General features: G+C 43.8%; 2 long non-coding RNA genes across 2 annotated transcripts; one reads left to right on the plus strand and one right to left on the minus strand.

Annotated features, from left to right (window-relative positions):
* Positions 1–4180: 4180 nt before the first annotated feature.
* On the plus strand, positions 4181–7197 carry LOC118761668. Its single transcript, XR_004997549.1, has 3 exons — positions 4181–4207; positions 4843–4850; positions 6955–7197. It is a non-coding gene; the product is annotated as an uncharacterized LOC118761668 (long non-coding RNA).
* A 1167-nt stretch (positions 7198–8364) lies between these two features.
* Positions 8365–19998, minus strand: LOC118761669. The gene is made up of 3 exons (XR_004997550.1): positions 19987–19998; positions 19883–19885; positions 8365–8484 (listed from the first exon to the last, which is right to left on the minus strand). It is a non-coding gene; the product is annotated as an uncharacterized LOC118761669 (long non-coding RNA).
* Between the last annotated feature and the right edge of the window lie 1077 nt (positions 19999–21075).

The raw sequence follows: 21075 nt of genomic DNA on the forward strand, positions 1-21075 counted from the left end.
GCAATTAATGTTTAATGTTAATTAACCCCAGTTTTAAGTTTTCTATGTCTTATTTCTAGATAACAGTGTCAGGTAAGGATTTTGAATTAGTCAATATCCGCATTAGGTAAAGGTTTTGATTTTGATTTATTGAGGATAATTTTAATTTGCTCTCTTAATTAACTGTTAAAACTTTATTACTTTTTTTCAGCTTGATTTTAGATCATTTTGTTGGCCATAGAGGGTTTCAATTTATGTGTTGTTTCAAATATTCCAATTAGCTTTTACCATTTAATAAACCCGAGTTTTAAGGTTTCTCTATCTTTCATTTAGAAAAGAGTATCTTGTGATAGATTAGGGAAACATATAAACACCTCAAAGCAATTGTCTGATTCTGCCTGTCTAATTAAATTGCTGTACGCTTGGACCTTCAGTGGAATGATTAAAATTTGAGATCAGATTGTTTAGTATGTTTAAATAGTTTTCTATGTCTTATTTCTAGATAACAGGTATCAGGTAAAGATTTTGATTTCGTCAAATTTATAATGTATTTATAAATTCCAAATTTGTTAACCATTGTGGATGATGTTAATTTGCTATCTTTATTAACATATAAAAGTTTTTGGAATACTAAGGCGAGGTTTTAAGAAAATGAAAGGCAAAACTAACATTGGAAAGATTTAAACAGAATGATTAAAATTTGAGATCAGATTGTTTAGTGTTTTTCTGACAATATGTTTAAATAGTTTCAAATTGCTTTTTTAAATTAGTTTTTGCTATTAACGTTTATTTTTAATGGACACCAGTTTTAAGTTTTCTATGTCTTATTTTAGGTAAAGGTTTTGATTTAGTCAAAATTATAATTCATTCATAAATTCCTAATTTGTTAACGATTGTTTTTGGCTAGGTTTTTAGAAAATGAAAGGCAAAACTAACATTGGAAAGATTTAAACAAATCAAACATTGTTATCTAAGCAATCTAGGCATCACAAAGTCAATGTAAATAAATTGTACATTTTGATCCGGGGTAAAATGTTTCAAATCTGTGATCAGATTACATAGTTTAATAATGTTTATCTTTACAATATTATTTGAAATAGTTTTAATTTATTTGTTGTTTTAAATATTCCAATTAGCTTTTAATCATTATTAATGATTAAAAGATTTCTATGTCTATTTAAGTATCTGTATTAGGTAAAGGGTTTGATTTTGTCTTCTGATTGAGGATAATTTTAATTAGCTAGCTTTATTAACATATAAAACTTTATTTTGTTTCCCAGATGGCTTGAAATAGTTTTAATTTATTTGTTGCTTCAAATATTCCAGTTAGCTTTTGCCATTTATCTTTATTATTAATAAACACAAGTTTTAAGGATTCTATTTCTTAAAACAGTATCTTTTGATAGAGTAAGGATAATGATAATTTGCTAGCATTATGAACATAAATCTCTTTGGTGTAATAAGCCTAGGTGCTGATTTTAAGAAAGTAAATTTGAGATCAGATTGTTTTGTTTTTCTTTAAATAGTTTCAATGTACCTGCTGTTTTAAATATTCCAATTAGATTTTGCCATTATTGTTTATTATTAATGGACCCCAGTTTTAAATTGTCTACGTCTTATTTCTAGATAACAGGTTTTGATTTAGTCAAATCTAGATAAAGATTTTGATTTAGTCAAATTTATAATTTGGCAAGATTTAGACAGATCAGACACTGGTACACCTCAAAGCAATTTGTCTGATTCTGCCTGTTTAATTAAATTGTTGTACGCTTGGACCTTCAGTGGAATGATTAAAATTTGAGATCAGATTGTTTAGTATGTTTAAATAGTTTCAATTTACTTGCTGTTTTAAATATTCCAATTACTTTTTGATATTAATGTTTTAAGTTTTCTATGTCTTATTTCTAGATAACAGGTATCAGGTAAAAATTTTGATTTAGTCAAATTTATAATTTATTTAGAAATTCCTAATTTATTAACGATTGTGGATGATGTGAAATTATTATCTTTATAATAGTTTTTGGAGTAGAAAGACCATTGGAAAAATAACAAAGCATTTTGTCTGATTCTGCCAATCAATGTAATTAAATTCTTGTACGTCTTGATCCGGGGTGGAATGTTTCAAATCTAAGATCAGATTGTAATCTGATCTTAGATTTGAAACATTGGTAATAATCTTTACAATAGTTTGGTAATAATCTTTACAATATGGCTTTAAATAATTTCAATTTACTTGTTTTAAATATTGTAATTAGTTTTTGCCATTAATGTTTATTATTAATTAACCCCAGTTTTAAGTTTTATATGTCTTATTTCTAGATAATAGTATCAGGTAAAGATCCGCATTAGGTAAAGGTTTTGATTTTTTCTTTTGATTTATTGAGGATAATTTTAATTTGCTTATTAACTTTTAAAACTTTATTACTTTTTTTAGCTTGATATTATATCGTTATGTTGGCGTTAGAGAGTTTCAATTTATTTGTTGTTTCAAATATTCCACTTAGCTTTTGCCATTTAAGAAACCCGAGTTTAAGATTTCTCTATCTTTCTCTTAGAAAACAGTATCTTGTGATAGATTAGGGATAATGGTAATTTGCTAGCATTATAAACATATAAATCTCTTTGGAGTAATAAGGCCAGGTGCTGATTTTGGAAAAATAAAAGTCAAAACTAACTTTGGCAAGATTTAGACAGATCAGACACTGGTACTTAAACACCTCAAAGCAATTTGTCTGATTCTGCGTTTAATTAAATTGTTGTACGCTTGGACCTTCAGTGGAATGATTAAAATTTGAGATCAGATTGTTTAGTATATTTAAATAGTTTTCTATGTCTTATTTCTAGATAACAGGTATCAGGTAAATATTTTGATTTAGTCAAATTTATAATTTATTTAGAAATTCCTAATTTGTTAACGATTGTGGATGATATTAAGTTGCTATCTTTATTAACATATAAAAGTTTTTGGACTAGTAAGGCAAGGTTTTTAGAAAATGAAAGGCAAAACTAACATTGGAAAGATTTAAACAGATCAAACACTGTTATCTAAGCATCACAAAGCAATTTGTCTGATTCTGCCAGTCAATGTAATTATATTGTTGTACGTCTTGATCCGGGGTGGAATATTTCAAATCTGAGATTAGAATAATAATGTTTATCTTTACAATATGGTTTAAGTAGTTTCAATTTATTTGTTGTTTTAAATATTCCAATTAGCTTTTGCTATTAATGTGCTTTATATAGTTTTAATTTATTTGTTATTAAATTTGTTAGTCTTTGACGTTAATCATTAATAATAATAAACCCCAGTTATACTGGTTAAATAGGTCTTGTTATTGAGGGAGGATAATGACAATTTGCTAGCTTTATTAACATATAAATCTCCGATTTTGGGAAAATGAAAGCCAAAACTAACTGGCAAGATTTAAACAGATCAAACACTGGGATCCTGAAAGCAATTTTATCTCATTCTGCCTTTGGTATTAATGTTTATATTTACAATGTTTATGTTTATTATTGTTTTAAATAATCTAGTAAGTTTATGCCATTACTCATTATTAATAATGAATCCCAGTTTTAAGGTTTTTGTCTTTTTTATAGATAAATGTTATCAGGTAAAAATTTTGATTTGGTATTGTGATTGATTGACGATAATGATTCTGCCACTCAGCGAAATTTAATTGTTGTACGTTTTGATCCGGGGTGGAATGTTTCAAATTTGAGATCAACTGCTTACCCCGGCATCACCGCCTTGGTGCGCGTCATTTTCGTGGCGACCACCATCATAGCAGTCGCTCGTTGACCGCAGTCCGGACGCAGTTCGTCGCAGCCGTTTCGATAAGAGAAGGACGCGACCACCGACGCATAAGGCGCCGGGCGAGTCTGAAAGCTGCAGCGGGCCTGCCGATCGTTGCTGCACCTCTCGTCTGCCGCCTTAATCGCTGGCCACTTTCCGCCCGGAACCGGCCTTGCTTCCAATCGACCCGCACCATAGCCCATCCGCAGCGGCCCCGTTGTGCGGCAGTATGATCGCAAACCGTTTTTGCTCCGCGAACGCTTCTTTGCGCATTGTCTCGTTTGCTTTCGCTTACCCAGTGCTGGAGGAGGCGCGCGCGTATACGAACGGCGGCCGAACTCGTGAGCGCTCACCTTTGTTTTCGGCCCGTTTTTCCGATCGGCTGCTTCCCAAACTTCCGCCGCTGCCGCGCTTCGTATTTAAACGTGTGTCGTCGGTGATACCTTGTTGATCCTGCCAGTAGTCATATGCTTGTCCCAAAGCTTAAGTTCATGCCGTAAAGGAATGTTGAAACCGCGAATGGCTCAGGAACCGGACCTAATCCTCGGGACCGTACTTTTCCACTGCGAGGAGAGTGGATAACTGTGGCAATATCGCAGGTCGCACCCGAGCGTCGAGCTCGAAAACGGATTTCGGCAGCCGTCGCGTGTTCGCGGCGTCTGCTCGGCCGGTTCAGGTGCGGCGCATCCGCACCCGTCTTTTCCGGTAGCGCGTCCACCGGACGTTTCGGCCACCGGTCGTTTCGGCCCGCACGGTTCCTCCGAGGTGTCCAAGGCGGCCGGTACGTTCACTGTGAAAAAATTAGAGTGCTCAGAGCGAGCCCCGCCGGCTTGCGTACGAAAAGCATGGAATAATGGAAAATGGCCTCGTCCGCGCGTCATCCGTCGGTCTCCGTTCACGACGAGGCAATGATCGAAGGGAGCGATCGGGGCTACTCGTATTGCGACGTTAGAGGTGAAATTCTTGGATCGTTGCAAGACGCACTGCAGCGACGGCGTGTGGCAATCACGTTTTCCTCGATCAAGAGCGAAAGTCGGAGGTTCGAAGACGATCAGAGACCGTCGTAGTTCCGATCGTAAACGATGCCGACTGGCGCTCCGCCAGCGTTCGCTTCGATGACCCGGCGGGAATCCTGCGCGGGAAACCATAGTCGGTTCCGGGGGGGAGTATGGTTGCAAAACAGAAACTTAATGGAATTGACGGAAGGGCACCACCAGAAATGGAGCCTGCGGCTTAATTTGACGCCACACGGGAAAACTCACCCGGTCCCGACTCCGGTAGGATTAACAGATCGATAGCTCTTTCTCGATTCGGTGGGTGGTGCATGGCCGTCCGGTTGATTCCGATTGTGGACGAGACTCCGGCCTGCTAACTAGCGCGTCAATTAGTGCTTTTCCCGTAACGCGGCCGCGCCGAAGCCGTCGTCGGTAGCTCCGCGCGCAGCCCGGGCTTGCCGTTGCACTGCAGCGACGGCGTGTGGCAAGCACGTTTTCCTCGATCAAGAGCGAAAGTCGGAGGTTCGAAGACGATCAGAGACCGTCGTAGTTCCGATCGTAAACGATGCCGACTGGCGCTCCCCCAGCGTTCGCTTCGATGACCCGGCGGGGATCCTGCGCGGCCGAAGCCGTCGTTGGTAGCTCCGCGCGCAGCCCGGGCTTGCCGTTGCCGCTGCTCTCCTTCACATCCGGCGCTGCGGCCGCGTCCGGCTGCCGTCCCCCTCGAGGGGGCGGTCGCGGCGTCGCGTCCGGGCCAGTCGGTTGGCGAACGCAGCGCTTCTTAGAGGGACGGGTGGCAGAAAGCCGCACGAGGCGGAGCGATAACAGGTCTGTGATGTCCGGGGCCGCACGCGCGCTACACTAGAGGTATCAGCGGGCGCGTCTCCACCGGCCCAAGACGGTCGGGAAACCTCTGAACCAGCTCTCGTGATAGGGATCGGGGCCTGGAACCAACCCCGTGAATGAGGAATTCCCGGTAGGCGCGGGTCATCAGCCCGCGTCTATCATGTCCCTGCCCGTCGCTACTACCGATTCAACGGTCCGGTGAGGTCCTCGGATCTGGCTGACGAGTCCGCTTACGCTTAGCGCCGCCCACTTCTAACAGCGCAGCAGTAGAAGTAGCGGAAGCCCGCCGACTCGCCGCACTTTCTGCTGCCGACCGCGCAACCACCAGCCGGCGCCGGCCCTCCCATATGGCGCTCGGACGATCTCCATGACCATTTCTCTGCTCCTTCTTGCCTCGCTGATCGCGCGATTCGGCCTAGGCCGGGGGCGCCGCCCGACGCCCTCCTATGACCACCGTAACGCGCGGCCGTTGTTCCTCGCCTCCTTCGCCAAACTTGCCGAGCTACAAGTCGCGCCCGGGCCCCCTCGTCCGAGTACCACCGAATGCTCTTGTTTTGGCCGTCTAACAGCGCAGTAGTAACAGCAGCGGTGCGGCAGGCCGCCAACTTGCCGAACTTTTTCCTGCTTCTGCTGCCGTCCGCCGCGGCCGTTGGCTGCGGCGGGGAGTCAGGAGTCGCAGGAAAGGGCGGCGCTCACCGCGAGGCCCGCATTATCTCGCGCGCGTGCAGCCGCTCGATCGTCCGCCTCCCGTAATGCCAGACCGTCGTCGTTGCGAAGCGCTGTTGCGACGGCCGCGCCGCCCTGAAGGGCGCGGCCGACGACAAATCGCGGAGGGAGCCCGCCGACAACCGGAAGCAGAGGAGTAGGAGTGGTAGGAACAACGACACGGCGAGGCCCCACGCCCGCGTCCTCGTCCCTTCCACGTCCTCTACGTCCCTCCGAGCAACCGCTGCCCTCCGTCGCTGCCGCCGACGCCGTCTCGTCTTTCGGCGTTCGCTCTGTGGGAATATCTCTTTCATGCGAGCGTTCGTGCCGATCGACAGCGGTGCCGGTAGCAGCAAGAGCAGCAGCAGCAGCTGCTATAGATTTGCAGCGGAGACCTCTTCTTCTTTCACGCTGCACTTGACTCGGATGCGATTACCCGCCGAACCTAAGCATATCGCTAAGCGGAGGAAAAGAAACCAACCGGGATTCCCTAAGTTACGGCGGGTGAACCGGGAGAAGCCCAACGCCGAATCTCGTCGGCCGCTCGGTCGTCGAGAGCTGTGGCGCAAGGGTCGTACACGGTCGATCGTTTCGTCCGGCTAAGTTCGGAGTCCCCTCGATCGGGGCTGCCAGGCCCATTCGGAGCCGGCGGCGATCGGCGGTGTTCATCGGCCCAAGAGTCGGGTTGCTTCGGAACGCAGCCCAAAGCAGGTGGTAAGCTCCATCCAAGGCTAAATACGGGGACGAGTCCAATAGCCGACAAGTACCGCGAGGGAAAGTTGAAAAGAACTTTGGAGAAGAGTTCAAGAGACCGTGAAACCGCCCAGGTGTAAACTGGTAGGACCGCTCACCGCGATCGCGAAGGGACTCAGTCCGCTGCTTCCGCCGAGGCGCCGTCATCGGACGCACTTCCCCTCCGATCCAAAGTTTCCCTCAGGATAGCTGGCGCCAGCGGGAGAACGACACGCAATTCCATCCGGTAAAGCGAAGAAAGAAAGAAGAAAAAAGACTCAATTTCTCTACAAAAAAACAAACGAACCAGGAACAACAATTTTAAAAACTTTAGTAAGTCTTCCACCCGGGTTTCGAAAACGCAACTACAAATCAGCTTCCCAAAGTGAATGATTGACAAATTTGTAGAAAATGGTGGATGATATGAACATTTGTATTGAAAAAGCGGACTAATCAATTGAATATTTTTGCTGCAGTCATTGAGATGGTTGTCATGTGTGCTAAAAATAGCAGCCAAATAGGCATGAGCCACAATTTTTATTTTTAGTTTTTGGCATAATCATATGAAGTCCAGTGTACAGAAAGTAATGAGGGGTTACAGGTCATGTATAATTCTGTGGTTTCATATCAAAACACAAGTGCTATTTTCAGGATGTTGACAAAATGCGCAATCATGGACAAAATGAAGGCTTTGAAATCGTGTTTCTTGTCTGGGTGAAAATGATCAAACTTTAAACCTCTATAACGTTTTAAAAGGATTTTTCTGGAATTTAGCATGGAAAGGTTAATGTGCAAAAATAAAAAATTTTTGATAGACTTCAACTTTACACAATACAGACTAAAGGCATAAAAGTCAAATAGAAGTTGTTCCATTTTCCCCCTTTTTCTGTGTTTTTTTCTGTTCTGGCAACAGGCCAAATGTTACTGGTCAAGGGGATGTCCTGTGTCCACCCTCCCCCCTCCCCCCATTATTATGAATTTGGCTGCACCTTGCTTTACGCAAGACCTGTATTCTGAAGCAGAAGTATTAAGACTGGTGGTTAGGATTGACCTGAAAGAGTCCTATGCCAACGTCACGTAAAAAACACTTGTAGAAGTGCCATGAAAAAGAGCCTGTGGTCCCACGTAAAAGACACCAGCACACTCTGTATAAATCATGCCAAATCAGGCTAGAGTCTAATGCAGCTCTCCAGATTGCCAACTGTGATCAACCTATCCAACCCATGCCAGCATGGAAAATGGACATTAACTGGGTCCTAACCATCAAGCCCCACGTAAGAGTCAAGGCCCACGTAAGAGTCAAGACCCACGTAAGAGAGTCATAGCTACTCCCGCCGTTTACCCGCGCTTGGTTGAATTTCTTCACTTTGACATTCAGAGCACTGGGCAGAAATCACATCGCGTTTGTGCGGCTCGGCCGGCTACGCGATGCTCTGTTTTCATTAGACCCCCGGTCCGTACCAGTTCCGAGTCGACCGTTCGCCGCCGGCCGAACGCCTGTCGGGAGAGGAGCGGCCCGTCTCCCCCGTTCTGAGTTCGAGAGTAGATCGAGGCCGTCAACGTCCCCGGGGCCTCCAGTCGTTCGCTTTACCGGATGGAATTGCGTGTCGGTTTTAATTACTGTATCTCTTTCTATGATTAATAAGTGTGTATTGTTGTATTTTGTGATGGTCTTTTTTTTTTTCAAAATAAACACACGCACTCTATACTGTTTCTTCACTGTTCGTATTTTATTATTTCAACTCATGTCTGGAAATCTTTCATCATACATGTGATTTCTCCAGCAACACTTTCCGTTTTTGTGTGTGTTCTCGCTCCACTTACTCTATTCTTCTGTCATAAAAAATTCATTCATATGTATAAATATATATTTAGATAGTTAGAACACACACAAAAAAAATCTTTAAAAGAAATTATCAGTAGTCAGCATGAAAAACCCCGTAAGAGAAAAAATCCGTAAATTCTTCCTCTTTGAAAATATTCATTTATATGATATTGACGGTACTGATAATTTCTTTTAAAGATTTTATCCTCAATTGTTAATTTATATTTTTTCACCGGAATAGTTCAATAGTGAATTCATTCCGACTAGACAATTTGTTACCGAAATGCATTGGGAATAAGCCCGCCATTTTCATAGATATATAAAGATAAACATTCGTACATGCTACGACAAATTCTACGGAGTTACTTTTCATCTGCGTTCTGAGGAATTAGCTGCCTTTAGTTGAGAGAGTTCGTATTTTTGCTTATTGTTGTTTGTGTTGCTTGTTATTGAACAGTGCCCGTTGTATAACGGTAATTTTCGCCCTAAGGGGCATAAAATTTTGTATTGTATTAACTTCGAGGTAATTTTTGAAATGGAATTCGACTTGACGTCGAAGGAGGATTTTCCCGTGATGGGAAAAAGTGAAACAAAGGAAACAGAAGTACCAAAACAGTCATTTTCGGCCGCGGTGGGCGGTGCCATGATGGATGTGGAGTTCAAAATCGAACAATTGTTCGAATTCAGGAACCTGGTGAAGGTGGAAGGAGGCGAAATCAGGCTTGTACCGCCACAGGCAAAGGTACAAGTGATTAAGGAGAAAACAGTCATTTATAAAGTATACAGCTTCAAAGAGTAGAAAATAATGGACGTAAGAAATGAATTGGTCGAAAAGTGCCTGTCCCCGGTGTGGGACAAAATTCGTCATCTACGGTTGAGGCACATTTTGACACAGCCGAGGTAGCGAGAGAGGTGTCGTCATTGACCCTGAAAAACGACGACATCATGCTGCTACCCTCGTACATGGGAAAACGTACAGCAAAACTGCTGGTTGAGGACATACCCAGAGGGTACGACATTATGTGGGTAGCAGCAGCGGTCCTGCACAATATTGAGCGGAGATCTCGATTCTGCAGATGAGAAAGAAAGAGGTGGTACGATGGAAGGGACAGACCCTGGAACTCCTCGTGCAGGCGGAAAACAAAATTTTAGAAAACCTGCCCGATAGGATATTCAATGAAGACGGAACATCACTGAGAGTATCAGTAGAGGGACGTAGACCCAGATGTTTTAAGTGTGGAGAGAAGGGTCACGTCCGATCGAACTGCATAAAAAAGAAGAAAACTGATGAAGCGCCTCCTCAGAGTGTTCCCAACATTGAGGGGGAGAAGACAGAGAAGGATAGTAACAAGACGAAGACAAGTATTGAAACAAAAACGGATTGCACCGAACAAATGGACTACACCCAAGTCACACATAAAAGAAAAAAAGACAACACCCCGGACTCCCCTCCCCAAACAAAGAAAAAAACAGCAAGCACAGCAGACACACACACCAAGCCCTACACAATCCCCCAGCCCTACCCCCATGGCACTGTTTTCATTGGGAAACAGTTTGCCAAGCCCCTCCCCATAAAACAAGACGTAAAAAAGTCGTTAAAAAAAAATGAGATCATTGCTTTCGATGAGAAAAATGAAAGAGTTTATAAATATTATAAATTATCAAAATTTAGGCTACAGATACAAAAGCAACCACTCGCTTCGCGAAAATAAAGGAAGACGAGTGGAAGGAAGAAGTTCTTCAAGAGCATCTAAAGAACCGACTGATCAGGGACGTGACTAAAGAAGTAATGGAGGGCAAACTTGTAATAACCCCGGCAACCACACCCACCCAGAGCCCGGTGGCAACGCCGGTCAAGAGCCCTGCAGCAGCGACTACAAGGGAGGAAGAAGGGGAAGCAGGCAGATTTAAACTGTCATGCTCCCTTTCCCAACCGTGAGTACATTTATTTTTCTCTCTCACCTACAATGGCTAAGTTGGGTTGTATAAATGTACGTGGAATGGGGTCGAAATGGAAGCAAATTTGCTTCCTGCACGACCTCACGACACATGGTGTTGATATAGCTATTGCAACCGAGTCCAAGATGAACGGGGCCCAAGCGTTCTCGCCTCTTCTAAATGGCTTCGAGAAATTTATTTCTCCTAGCCGAGGAAGAGGCAGAGGCGTGGCAGTCCTTATCAGGAAGAGCTTGGACTTACAGGTAAGTACTGTCTTTCTGGACCCAGAAGGCAGGCTGGTTGTTCTGGATGTGACACATGTAAGGAAACAGTCCTTCAGGTTGGTAGCTGTCTACGCTCCGAACGAGAGTAGACAGGCGGGTTTTTTTCGGAACCTGGAGCCCTTTTTAGCGACGTCGAAAACGGTAATCCTAGTAGGGGACTTTAACACTGTCCTTGAAGCGCGGGTCGACAGTGTTGGCTCAAGGGGAACCCTAGCCTCAAGGGTCTACTAGAGAGCTTTGATCTAGTAGACCGTTACCGACTGGATGAGCCGAGCGTTCCACAGTGGACGTGGAGTAACAACGACGGCTCACGCAGATCGTATTTAGATAGGATATTTATTAAGAAAAGAGATAAGGACACGTTTAGTTGTCCACAGTTCCACATTGTGCCTTACACGGATCACAAACTTGTGACGTGTGGGATGCAATTGGACAAGTGTCATAGACAGGGACCCGGGTACTGGAAGCTGAACAAGGCTATTTTGAATTGTGAAGACTTCCGTACCCGGATTAAGGTATTAGTACAGAGGGCATTGTGTGGCACCATCATTAACAATAGATGGTGGCACTCCCTCAAAAGAGCCATTCGTTCAGAGTCCGTTAGATTTAGCAATCAGCTAAGGATAGATAGGGCTAGTCTAGAGGGCGATTTAGTTAAGAATCTAGACGAGGCAATGGAAGCTGGCTCGGCATCCGGAGTGTTGGCGGCAAGGACGGTATTGTACCGTCACCTTAACTCCAAACACGAAGGTTGCAGAGTCAGAGCTAAGCTACGCGCTGGGAAACGAGAAAGTATTAACGTGGCCGGATGGGCTCGTCGTGTGGAGAGTCAGAGAGGCAACAAAGCCTCAATCAAATCTTTAACTGACGAACAGGGACAAAAGATCTATGGACAGGAGGAGATGCAAAAGTTTCTTCACCAGCATTTCGCCCGCGTGTTCGGGGGTGGTGTGGCGCCGGAGCGGGGGAGGACCTTAAAGGACTTCCTGGCCGGCGGGCCGCGGCTCTCGGGGCGTGAGGCGGAGTGCTGTGAAGGAGCGATCACTCCCGCGGAGATAGAGGGGATACTGGCCGGATGCGCCGGGGAGAAGTCGCCGGGGTTGGATGGTCTGCCCTACGAGTTTTACCAAAGTATGCCGGACTTGTTCGGGGGAATATTGGCAGGCGTCTACACGAACTGGCAGCAGAATGGGAGAATTCCCAGCTCTGTAAGCCGGGGAGTGGTGACGCTAATCCAGAAAGACCCGAGCAAGGGGGATAACATTAGTAACTACAGGCCCATAACTCTACTTAATTTAGAGTTAAAGATTTTGGCCAAGGTGTTGGCAAAAAGGTTGACGGTTGTCGTGGAGAAACTTGTAGGGAGAGCACAGACATGTGCAATTCCAGGCAGGTCGATCCAGGACAATCTTCACCTTATACGCTACACCTTAGACAGGGTGGGTAAATTAACCGGCAAGGGAGGGGTAATGGTCCATTTAGACCAAAGTAAAGCCTTCGATAGGGTAGACCATGAGTACCTGGCGACGGTCCTCGAAGCGGCTGGACTGGGCCCTGAATTTCGCGGGTGGATCTCCGCTATGTATAGCGGCATCAAGTCCACCGTCCAGATAAACGGTTACCTAACGGAACCGTTTTCGATTGAATGTTCAGTTCGTCAAGGGTGCCCCTTGTCACCACTTTTGTACGTGTTGGCTCTTGAGCCATTGCTGCGAAAGTTGGAGAGGCTGGGAAGCAACTCGGATGAGATCGGAGGTGGGAGGTCGGTTACTGCTTACGCGGATGACGTCACCCTCATCGTGTCCAATGAGGCCCAGCTACCTTGTGTGGAAGAGGCTATCAGAGGATACGAGGCGGTGGCAGGAGCAAAGGTTAACAAGGACAAGTCGGTCGGCTTGCGCCTCGGCACCTGGAGGAGCAAGTCGATATCGTCCAGCGTCGTGGGACACTGGACGGATGGCCCTGTTAAGTTGCTAGGAGTCTGGTTTGGGCCAGACTCCCAAACGGAGAGGAACTGGAGTGAGGTGACGAGCAAGGTGGAGGCCATAGTACGGACCTGGTCCGGAAGGTCTCTGTTCTTGAAAGGAAGGGCGGAGGTGGTGCAGATGTTCATTGCATCGGTAATCACTTACCGCCTGACCGTTGTCCCCTGCCCCGGTTCATGGCTTAGCAAGTTGGAGCGAATCCTTTTCCGCTTTTTGTGGAAGGGAGGAAAGCCACTTGTGAGGCGCTCCGTTTGCTGCCAGGAACCGTTAAAGGGTGGGTTAGGAATGCCTTGGCTGATGATGCGCAGACATCTCTGGCACCACCTGGAGGGTGATAAGGTGTGGAGTCCGCTGGCAGGGAAATTTCTCCCGAGACTGGCCTCCTTAACGTATTTTAAACCCGGTCGCATCAAAAGATGGAAACTGACTTTGTGGCAAAGGGAGTGCCGACAGGCACTCACGCTGATCCACAAGGCGGGCAAGGCCGGCTGCGGAAATACCACCTCGGTATTTTATAGAAGGCTGGTAGAGGCAAAAAACGACGACGTCCTAGGAGGGGCTCTGGGGTTTGACGAAGACCAGCTTACCAACCTGTTTAAAAAGACTTTCAGGACGGGGTACTTGGATAATTTCCAAAGATCCCTGGCCTGGCAGTGCTATAGGAACGCTCTACCTGTTCGCGAGAAGTTATCGCGGCACGGAATTCCAGTGCCACCGACGTGTCCAAGGTGCGAGTTGGACGACGAAACCGTCCAGCACGCCTTTGTACACTGTCGGAAGTTGTCAGACTTGATAAGTTACGCAGAACACGTGTTATCGCATCTAGGACGAGTACAGCTGTCGGCTGAGTCTATGATTAAGATGATACCGCCAACTGGACTCTCGAAGGAAGGTGAAGCATGTTTTCACTGTACGGTTGCAGTAGTAAAAGAATGCATGTGGAGAACAAGAATGGAGGAGTCGCGATAGGAACCTTTGTCTCCGGCCCCGGCTTGCTCACTTACTTCAGATATCATCTGAGGAGCAAAATGGGGCTGGAGAAGAGGAGCTTACCACGGGGAGTGTATGAGAAAAGATGGAAGGAAGTGGAAAGAAAGGTGGGTGTTAGAAACCCAGCTTAACTATGGAGGGAGGAGAGGAAATAAAAGCTGCGGGGCTTGTAAATTGCCGGGGTTTGAACTGTGATAAGATGCGACTGGTTATACGAAGGACAATTTAGAGACGAATTTTTAATATAAATGTTATAAAAAAAAAAAAATTTTTTAAAAGCGAACCTCTTAATTATTTGTTTTACATGTTTGTTTTGTAATTGTAATTGTAATTGTAATAAAGAAATGTTTTGTAATTGTAATTGTAATTGTAATAAAGAAATTACGACGAATTCTACGGTTGGCTATTGAGCTTGTAATGTTATGTTTTCTCATATTTCTTGAGTTTGTTGCACTGATGAACATGAAATGCATATTCTGCATTAAATGCGAAATCGCATGTGATATGTAACTGAATTCTTTCTTAAAATGATGTGTTTTGAAGTTTTGCATTCGGTAAAATTTTGTTTATTTTTAGTAGTTTTGACCGCATTGGTCCCTCTTTGCGTGTTGGTATCTACGAATAGTAGTACCCTCAGTATAATATAAATGAATATTTTCAAAGAGGAAGAATTTACGGATTTTTTCTCTTACGAGGTCTTTCACGCTGACTACTGATAATTTCTTTTAAAGATTTTATCCTCAATTGTTAAAATATATATATATATATATATATATATATATATATTATATATATATATATTATACAATTCATAAATGAGGGCAAAGGAAAAAATTTCTTATGCCATATATACCGAAAAATTGGACATAAAGTCCATTAACCATATAATTTTTTCACAGTACGCACGCCACTCGAAAAAAGGCCGACAGAAATTTCTAAAAAATTCCATTATTACCATATCGGACCGATTTCAGAGTTAGCTACTAAGAGCTCTCTCTTCGTCAGTGATACATGTGGCAGAAGAAATAAATGAGATACTTACTCATACCCATGGAAGAAGCAAAGTCATGGGCACAACTAAGTACCCCAAATACATCCAAAATAGAAATACTCCAACCCATTCGAGGCACGTGCGATTAGAAAAATTATTTCTTCTGCCACGAAGAAAGGGCTCTTAGTAGCTAACTCTGAAATCGGTCCGATATGGTAATAATGGAATTTTTTTGAAATTTCTGTCGGCCTTTTTTCGAGTGGCGTGTGTACTGTGAAAAAATTATATGGTTAATGGACTTTATGTCCAATTTTTCGGTATGATTTGATTTGATTTTGATTTTTCCAGTTTCAGCTAAAGAGCTGTGGCCATGCTGGGGCACCGCCATTATGGAATTAGAAATTTTTTCCTTTGCCCTCATTTATGAATTGTATATATATATATATATATATATATATATATATATATATATATATATATATTTATGAATTGTTTATAAATTTAACCGTTTGAATATGCTGGCCATTGATAAAGTTTTTTTCGAAAAGAATTTTATCCTCACATTTGATATATATATATATATATATATATATATATAAATTATCCACACTTTCGCCATAACATATATATGTTTATTGGGAGAGAAATATTGAAAAACATCAATACTGATGAGAGTAACAAAGAACCTAGAAAGGTGAGCTAGAAAGAAAGTAGAAGGCGGCGAGGTGGCTGAAAGATTAGCACACTGGGCGAAATACTTAGCTGTATTTCGTCTGTCTTTTCGTTCTGAGTTCAAATTCCGCCGAGGTCGACTTTGCCTTTCATCCTTTCGGGGTCGATAAATTAAGTACCAGTTATGTAATCGACTTAATCCCTTTGTCCTTGTTTGTCTCCTCTATGTTTAGCCCCATGTGGGCAATAAAGAAATAAGAAACTAGAAAGGTGATTGTGGGATGTACTAGGAATATCAGTCAAATCTCTCTTAATCACACATCTTTTCACCTGAAAATACATTTTTTTGTTGTACCAAAATGGCTTCTCCCATGGTTTGGTCTGGAGTAGGGTGGGGATGAGATGAAAAAATCATAAATTTTCCAAAATTTTTTCCCACAAAAAGATTCCCACCATCATTTTGAAGGCCAGAGGTGGAAAAAAAATTCTCATCAAAATGGAGAAAATCTAACTTACATGGATGTCTTGATCTAAAACTCTGTCCAAATGTCTTGTTGAACTGATTCACTCTTCAATCAAAATTTTTTCATTTGAATTTTTTCTGAAGTAAGATTGTGTGGAGTTGGTAAAGTAGTAATCTATCTGTGGGGTGTGATTTTCTTTTAGACATGATGCAATTGTTACCTTCTATTTGGTCCTGCAATTACATAGAAAATAACTCATTGGCTCAGGCTGTCTCATTTAAAGTCACTGCTGTTAGTGTTCCTCATGATCAGGATGTTTTTGCTGTTGTTATTTCATGATGTTTTTGCTGTTGTTATTTCATGATGTTTGTTATTTCAGATGATTCTGGTCGTACAGACATCTTCTGTCACATGATGCCATTCTACTCCTATGACATCCCCCACAGCTATGGGTCTGATCCCAAGATCTGCTGCCAGTTTGACTTGGCAAGGTGGTGATCTTCACTAGGTTCTAGTGTGATTTAGATTGGTTTCTACAGCTGGATGCCCTTCCTAATGCCAACCACTTTACAATGTATGCCAGATGGTTTTAACATGGCACTGCACGAGCGCTTTTATGTGACACTGGTACAGGACTCTTGCAGGTCAATCCCCTTCACCAGGGGAGTGGTCATCTTAACTCTTCTGCTGTGGAGGACGTCTTCTTGAGCGCAGCAAGGCACCAGGTATCATGGCCCTTTGTTGAAAGGTTCAGCATCCCGAGGTCATCCTTCAGGTCTCCGTACCATGTCTTCCTGGGTTTCCCTCTTCCACATGTTCCATCCACTTCGAGAGATTGGCACTTCTTTATGGAACTGTCGGCATCCATCTGCATTACATGACCATACCAGCACAGTTTTCTCTTTCAATACACCAGCACCCTGTCAAACCTGTACACTTATTACATATCCAGTGGAGCATACTAACCTCATTCCTCTCTAGCCTTCTGCATTCAATGCCTATGTCTCAACACCATGTAGAATTACTGTTCATATACATGTGTCACTACTACTAATTTGTTCCCTTAGGTAGCAGAAATTATTCACTACCTCTGATGAGCTTCCAGGACATTTGAGAAAATCGATTTGCCTAGTATCTAGTTTTAATGGGCTCCTCTGCATCTTACACAAACACTACTTTCTCTGATAACCTTCATATTATTCCACTGCACTTCTTGTATGTCTGTGGCATATGAAATTCTTGCCAACACCTTTCCTACAAATCAAGCAGGTAGGGTCTTGTCTGTTTTCTTGCTTTTTCAGTTTTTTAGATTTCAGTTTTTTCTTCCACACTTGGAATTTCTTTTCTATCTCTATATAATCTGCTATGTGGGTAAGATCATCAGCATATAGTAGTTCCTATGGGCTGCCTGTCTTGAATTCTTTGATGAATGTCTACCTGCACACCAAATTCTTTGCTGTGCTTGTTAACTCTCACCTTATTGATAACACCTCCAGACATGGCCTGCACAGCTTTCACATGTCGCTACCTCTAGCCTCCTCAGAGCCCACCATATCACACAACTGGGTATTCTATTGAAGACTTTCTCTAAATCAATGAATGCCAGGTGTTATGGTTTATTCTTAGCTAAGTACTTCTTTTGCATTAGTAGTGCTTCTCCCTATGACAAAGTCAAGCTGTATTTCATCTAGCCTAACTCTACCCCTAATTAATTGGGCTATAAGTCTGTAATTTTCATCAGCAGGTCCAGGAGCTTGATGTCTCTATAATTGCTTCTACTTAAGGCATCTTCCAGTGAGTTGTGTAGCAACTAACACCACTCACTAGGTGTTACACCTTCCTGAATAACTTGTGGGTGACTAGCCTGTATCCTACCTTACCAGATACTTCAAGTATCTGCGCTGTGATTCCAGATGGATCAGGGGCTTACCCTGCTGTTCACTAGGATAACTGGTCCCTCTGTTAGGTTCACATGAGGGAGACTCCCTTTATCCCATTCATTCTCCATATTCAATAGTAACTTTTCCATACCACTTTCTTGTCCACATCACTAAGTGCAAGCATATCAACAATTGTACACACTTCTCTCCCACAATATCTTGATTTACTCTGACACACTGTCTCACAATCAGGAACACCTCAAGTCTCTGATCTTCACAATGTAGGACATTGGCAAATCTCTTTTTTGCTTGTGGCCTAGCTTGATAATCCTGGTGTCCACCCTTCCTTTTAACTTTGTGATATGATTCTTTACTACCCCTTCCTTTCCATTCTTTCCAGACTTGTTTCTTATCTCTCATGGCCCTGTCAATGTCACTGTTCCACCACAATGTCACCCTTGGTCTGGCAGAGGCTCTGCCCCAACCACAGGTTTAGTCTGTTGCCCTCAGTAGATTGTCCCGTGGGAACTTCCAGTTGTCCTCTACATTCATCACCATCATCATCATCATCATCATCATCATCATCGTTTAATGTCTTCGTACCATGTCTTCTATTTGGTTCACCAGCCCTCAGTCAAAATCTAGCATGGGTTGGATGATTTTGACTGAGGGCTGGTGAACCAGATGGTTGCACCAGGCTCCAATCTTGATTTGGCAGAGTTTCTACAGCTGAATGCCCTCCCTAACGCCAACCACTCCGATAGTGTAGTGGGTGCTTTTTATGTGCCACCGGCACGGGGGCCAGTCAGGCGGTACTGGCAACGACCTCACTCGAATCCTTTGACACATGCCACCAGCACAGGTGGTAACGATCAGGCTTGAATGGTGCCCTTTTACGTGCCACTGGCACGGAAGGCAGTTGGCTGCTCTGGCAACGATCATGCTTGGATGGTGATCTTGGCACCCTACTAGCACAGGCACAAGTGCCAGTAAGGCGACACTGGTTACGAACATGCTCGAATGGTGCCCTTTAAGTGTCACTGTCACGGAAGCCGGTTAGCCACTCTGTTAATGATCATGCTCGTATGGTGCTCTTTGCACCCTGCCAGCAGGGACGCCAGTCATCAAATTTGATTTTGATTTTGCTTTTGATTGATTTGATTTCACTTTGCTCAACAGGTCTTCGCAAGCAGAGTTTTAGTGACCAAAGAAGGAAAAGGTTACGTATAAGTGGGCTGGTTATGCCCCTGGCATAGGCAATGAGATTATGGTTTCATTTGGCTTGCCGGGTCTTCTCACACACAGCATATTTCCAAAGGTCTCGGTCACTAGTCATTTCCTTGGTGAGGCCTAAAGTTCGAAGGTCATGCTTCACCACTTCATCCCAGGTCTTCCTGGGTATACCTCTTCCACCGCTAGGATGTGACACTTTTTCACACAGCTGTCCTCATCCATTCTCGCCACATCACCATACCAGCACAGTCGTCTCTCTTGCACACCACATCTGATGGTTCAACTTTTCTCTCAAGGTACCTACACTCTGTCGAGTATGCACACTAACATTACACATCTATCGGATCATACTGGCTTCATTCCTTGCGAGCTTACGCATGTCCTCAGTAGTCACAGCCCATGTTTCACTGCCATGTAGCATGGCTGTTCGTACACAAGCGTCATGCAGTCTACCTTTTACTCTGAGCGACAGACCCTTTGTTGCCAGCAGAGGTAGGAGCTCTCTGAACTTTGCCCAAGCTATTCTTATTCTAGCAGCTACACTTTCAGCGCACCCACCTCCGCTACTGACTATCAACTACTTCTAGATTTTCTCCCTGGAATGTGGCAGAAGTTGGTTTCTGCGCATTTTCAGTGCTTATTGCTCCCGAGCATCTGCCACATACAAAAACTTTCTTCCCAGTTAGCCTTCCTTTGATATTACTGCACCTCTTATGTGTCCATAGCTTACACTGGGTACATCTTATAGAGTTTCTGCCTACGCCTCTACTACAGATTGAGCAGGGCCATCTACCTGAAGGGATTTGTGGCTTGTCTGCCTTCCTACATATTAGGACTTTGGTTTTAGCTAGGTTGATCCTAAGGCCCTTCGATTCTAATTCAAGTCTCCACACTTGAAACTTTGCCTCCAGTTCTGATAGTGACTCAGCAATTAGAGCAAGGTCATCAGCATATAGGGGCATCCTATCTTGAATTCTTCCGTTATTGCCTGGATGACTATGATAAATAGGAGGGGGCTGAGGACAGAACCTTGGTGGACCCCTACGTCTACCCTGAATTGCCAACCCTCACCTTACAGCATCCCTGTACATGGCTTGCACAGCTCTCACTAATCATTCATCTATCCCTAGTTTCCTCATTGACCACCAGATAAGGGATCGGGGGACCCTGTCAAAGGCTTTCTCCATGTCAACGAAAGCCAGGTACAGGAGCTTATCTTTGGCTAGGTATTTCTCCTGCAGCTGTCTTACCAGAAATATGGCATCAGTGGTGCTTTTCTCTGGTACGAAACCAAACTGCATCTCATCCAAGCTGACTCTCTTCCTAATCAGTCGGGCTATGACCCTCTCCGTAACCTTTATTACCTGATCCAACAGCTTGATACCTCTGTAATTATTTGTATCTAAAGCGTCACCTTTACCTTTGTAGTAGTTGACTATTATGCTGCTACACCAGTCATTGGGTATGACTCCTTCGTGTATCACCTGGTTAACTATACGGGTGACTAGGCTATAGCCGACACTGCCAGATATTTTAAGCATCTCTGCAATAATTCCTGATGGGCCTGGGGCTTTCCCTGTCTTCATGCTTCTAATTGCCTTAACTACCAAATAACTGTCAACTTGGATAGCTGGTCCCTCTGTTGGGTCGACATTCAGCAGACTCTCTTTATCCTATTCATTTTCTTTATTCAGCAACCTTTCATAATGGTGTCTCCAAACCTCTCTCTTTGCATCCTCATTCAGCACAAATGAACCATC

This window comes from Octopus sinensis, unplaced genomic scaffold (assembly GCF_006345805.1).
Source record: "Octopus sinensis unplaced genomic scaffold, ASM634580v1 Contig16281, whole genome shotgun sequence".
In the NCBI taxonomy this organism is placed as follows: Eukaryota; Metazoa; Mollusca; class Cephalopoda; order Octopoda; family Octopodidae; genus Octopus; species Octopus sinensis.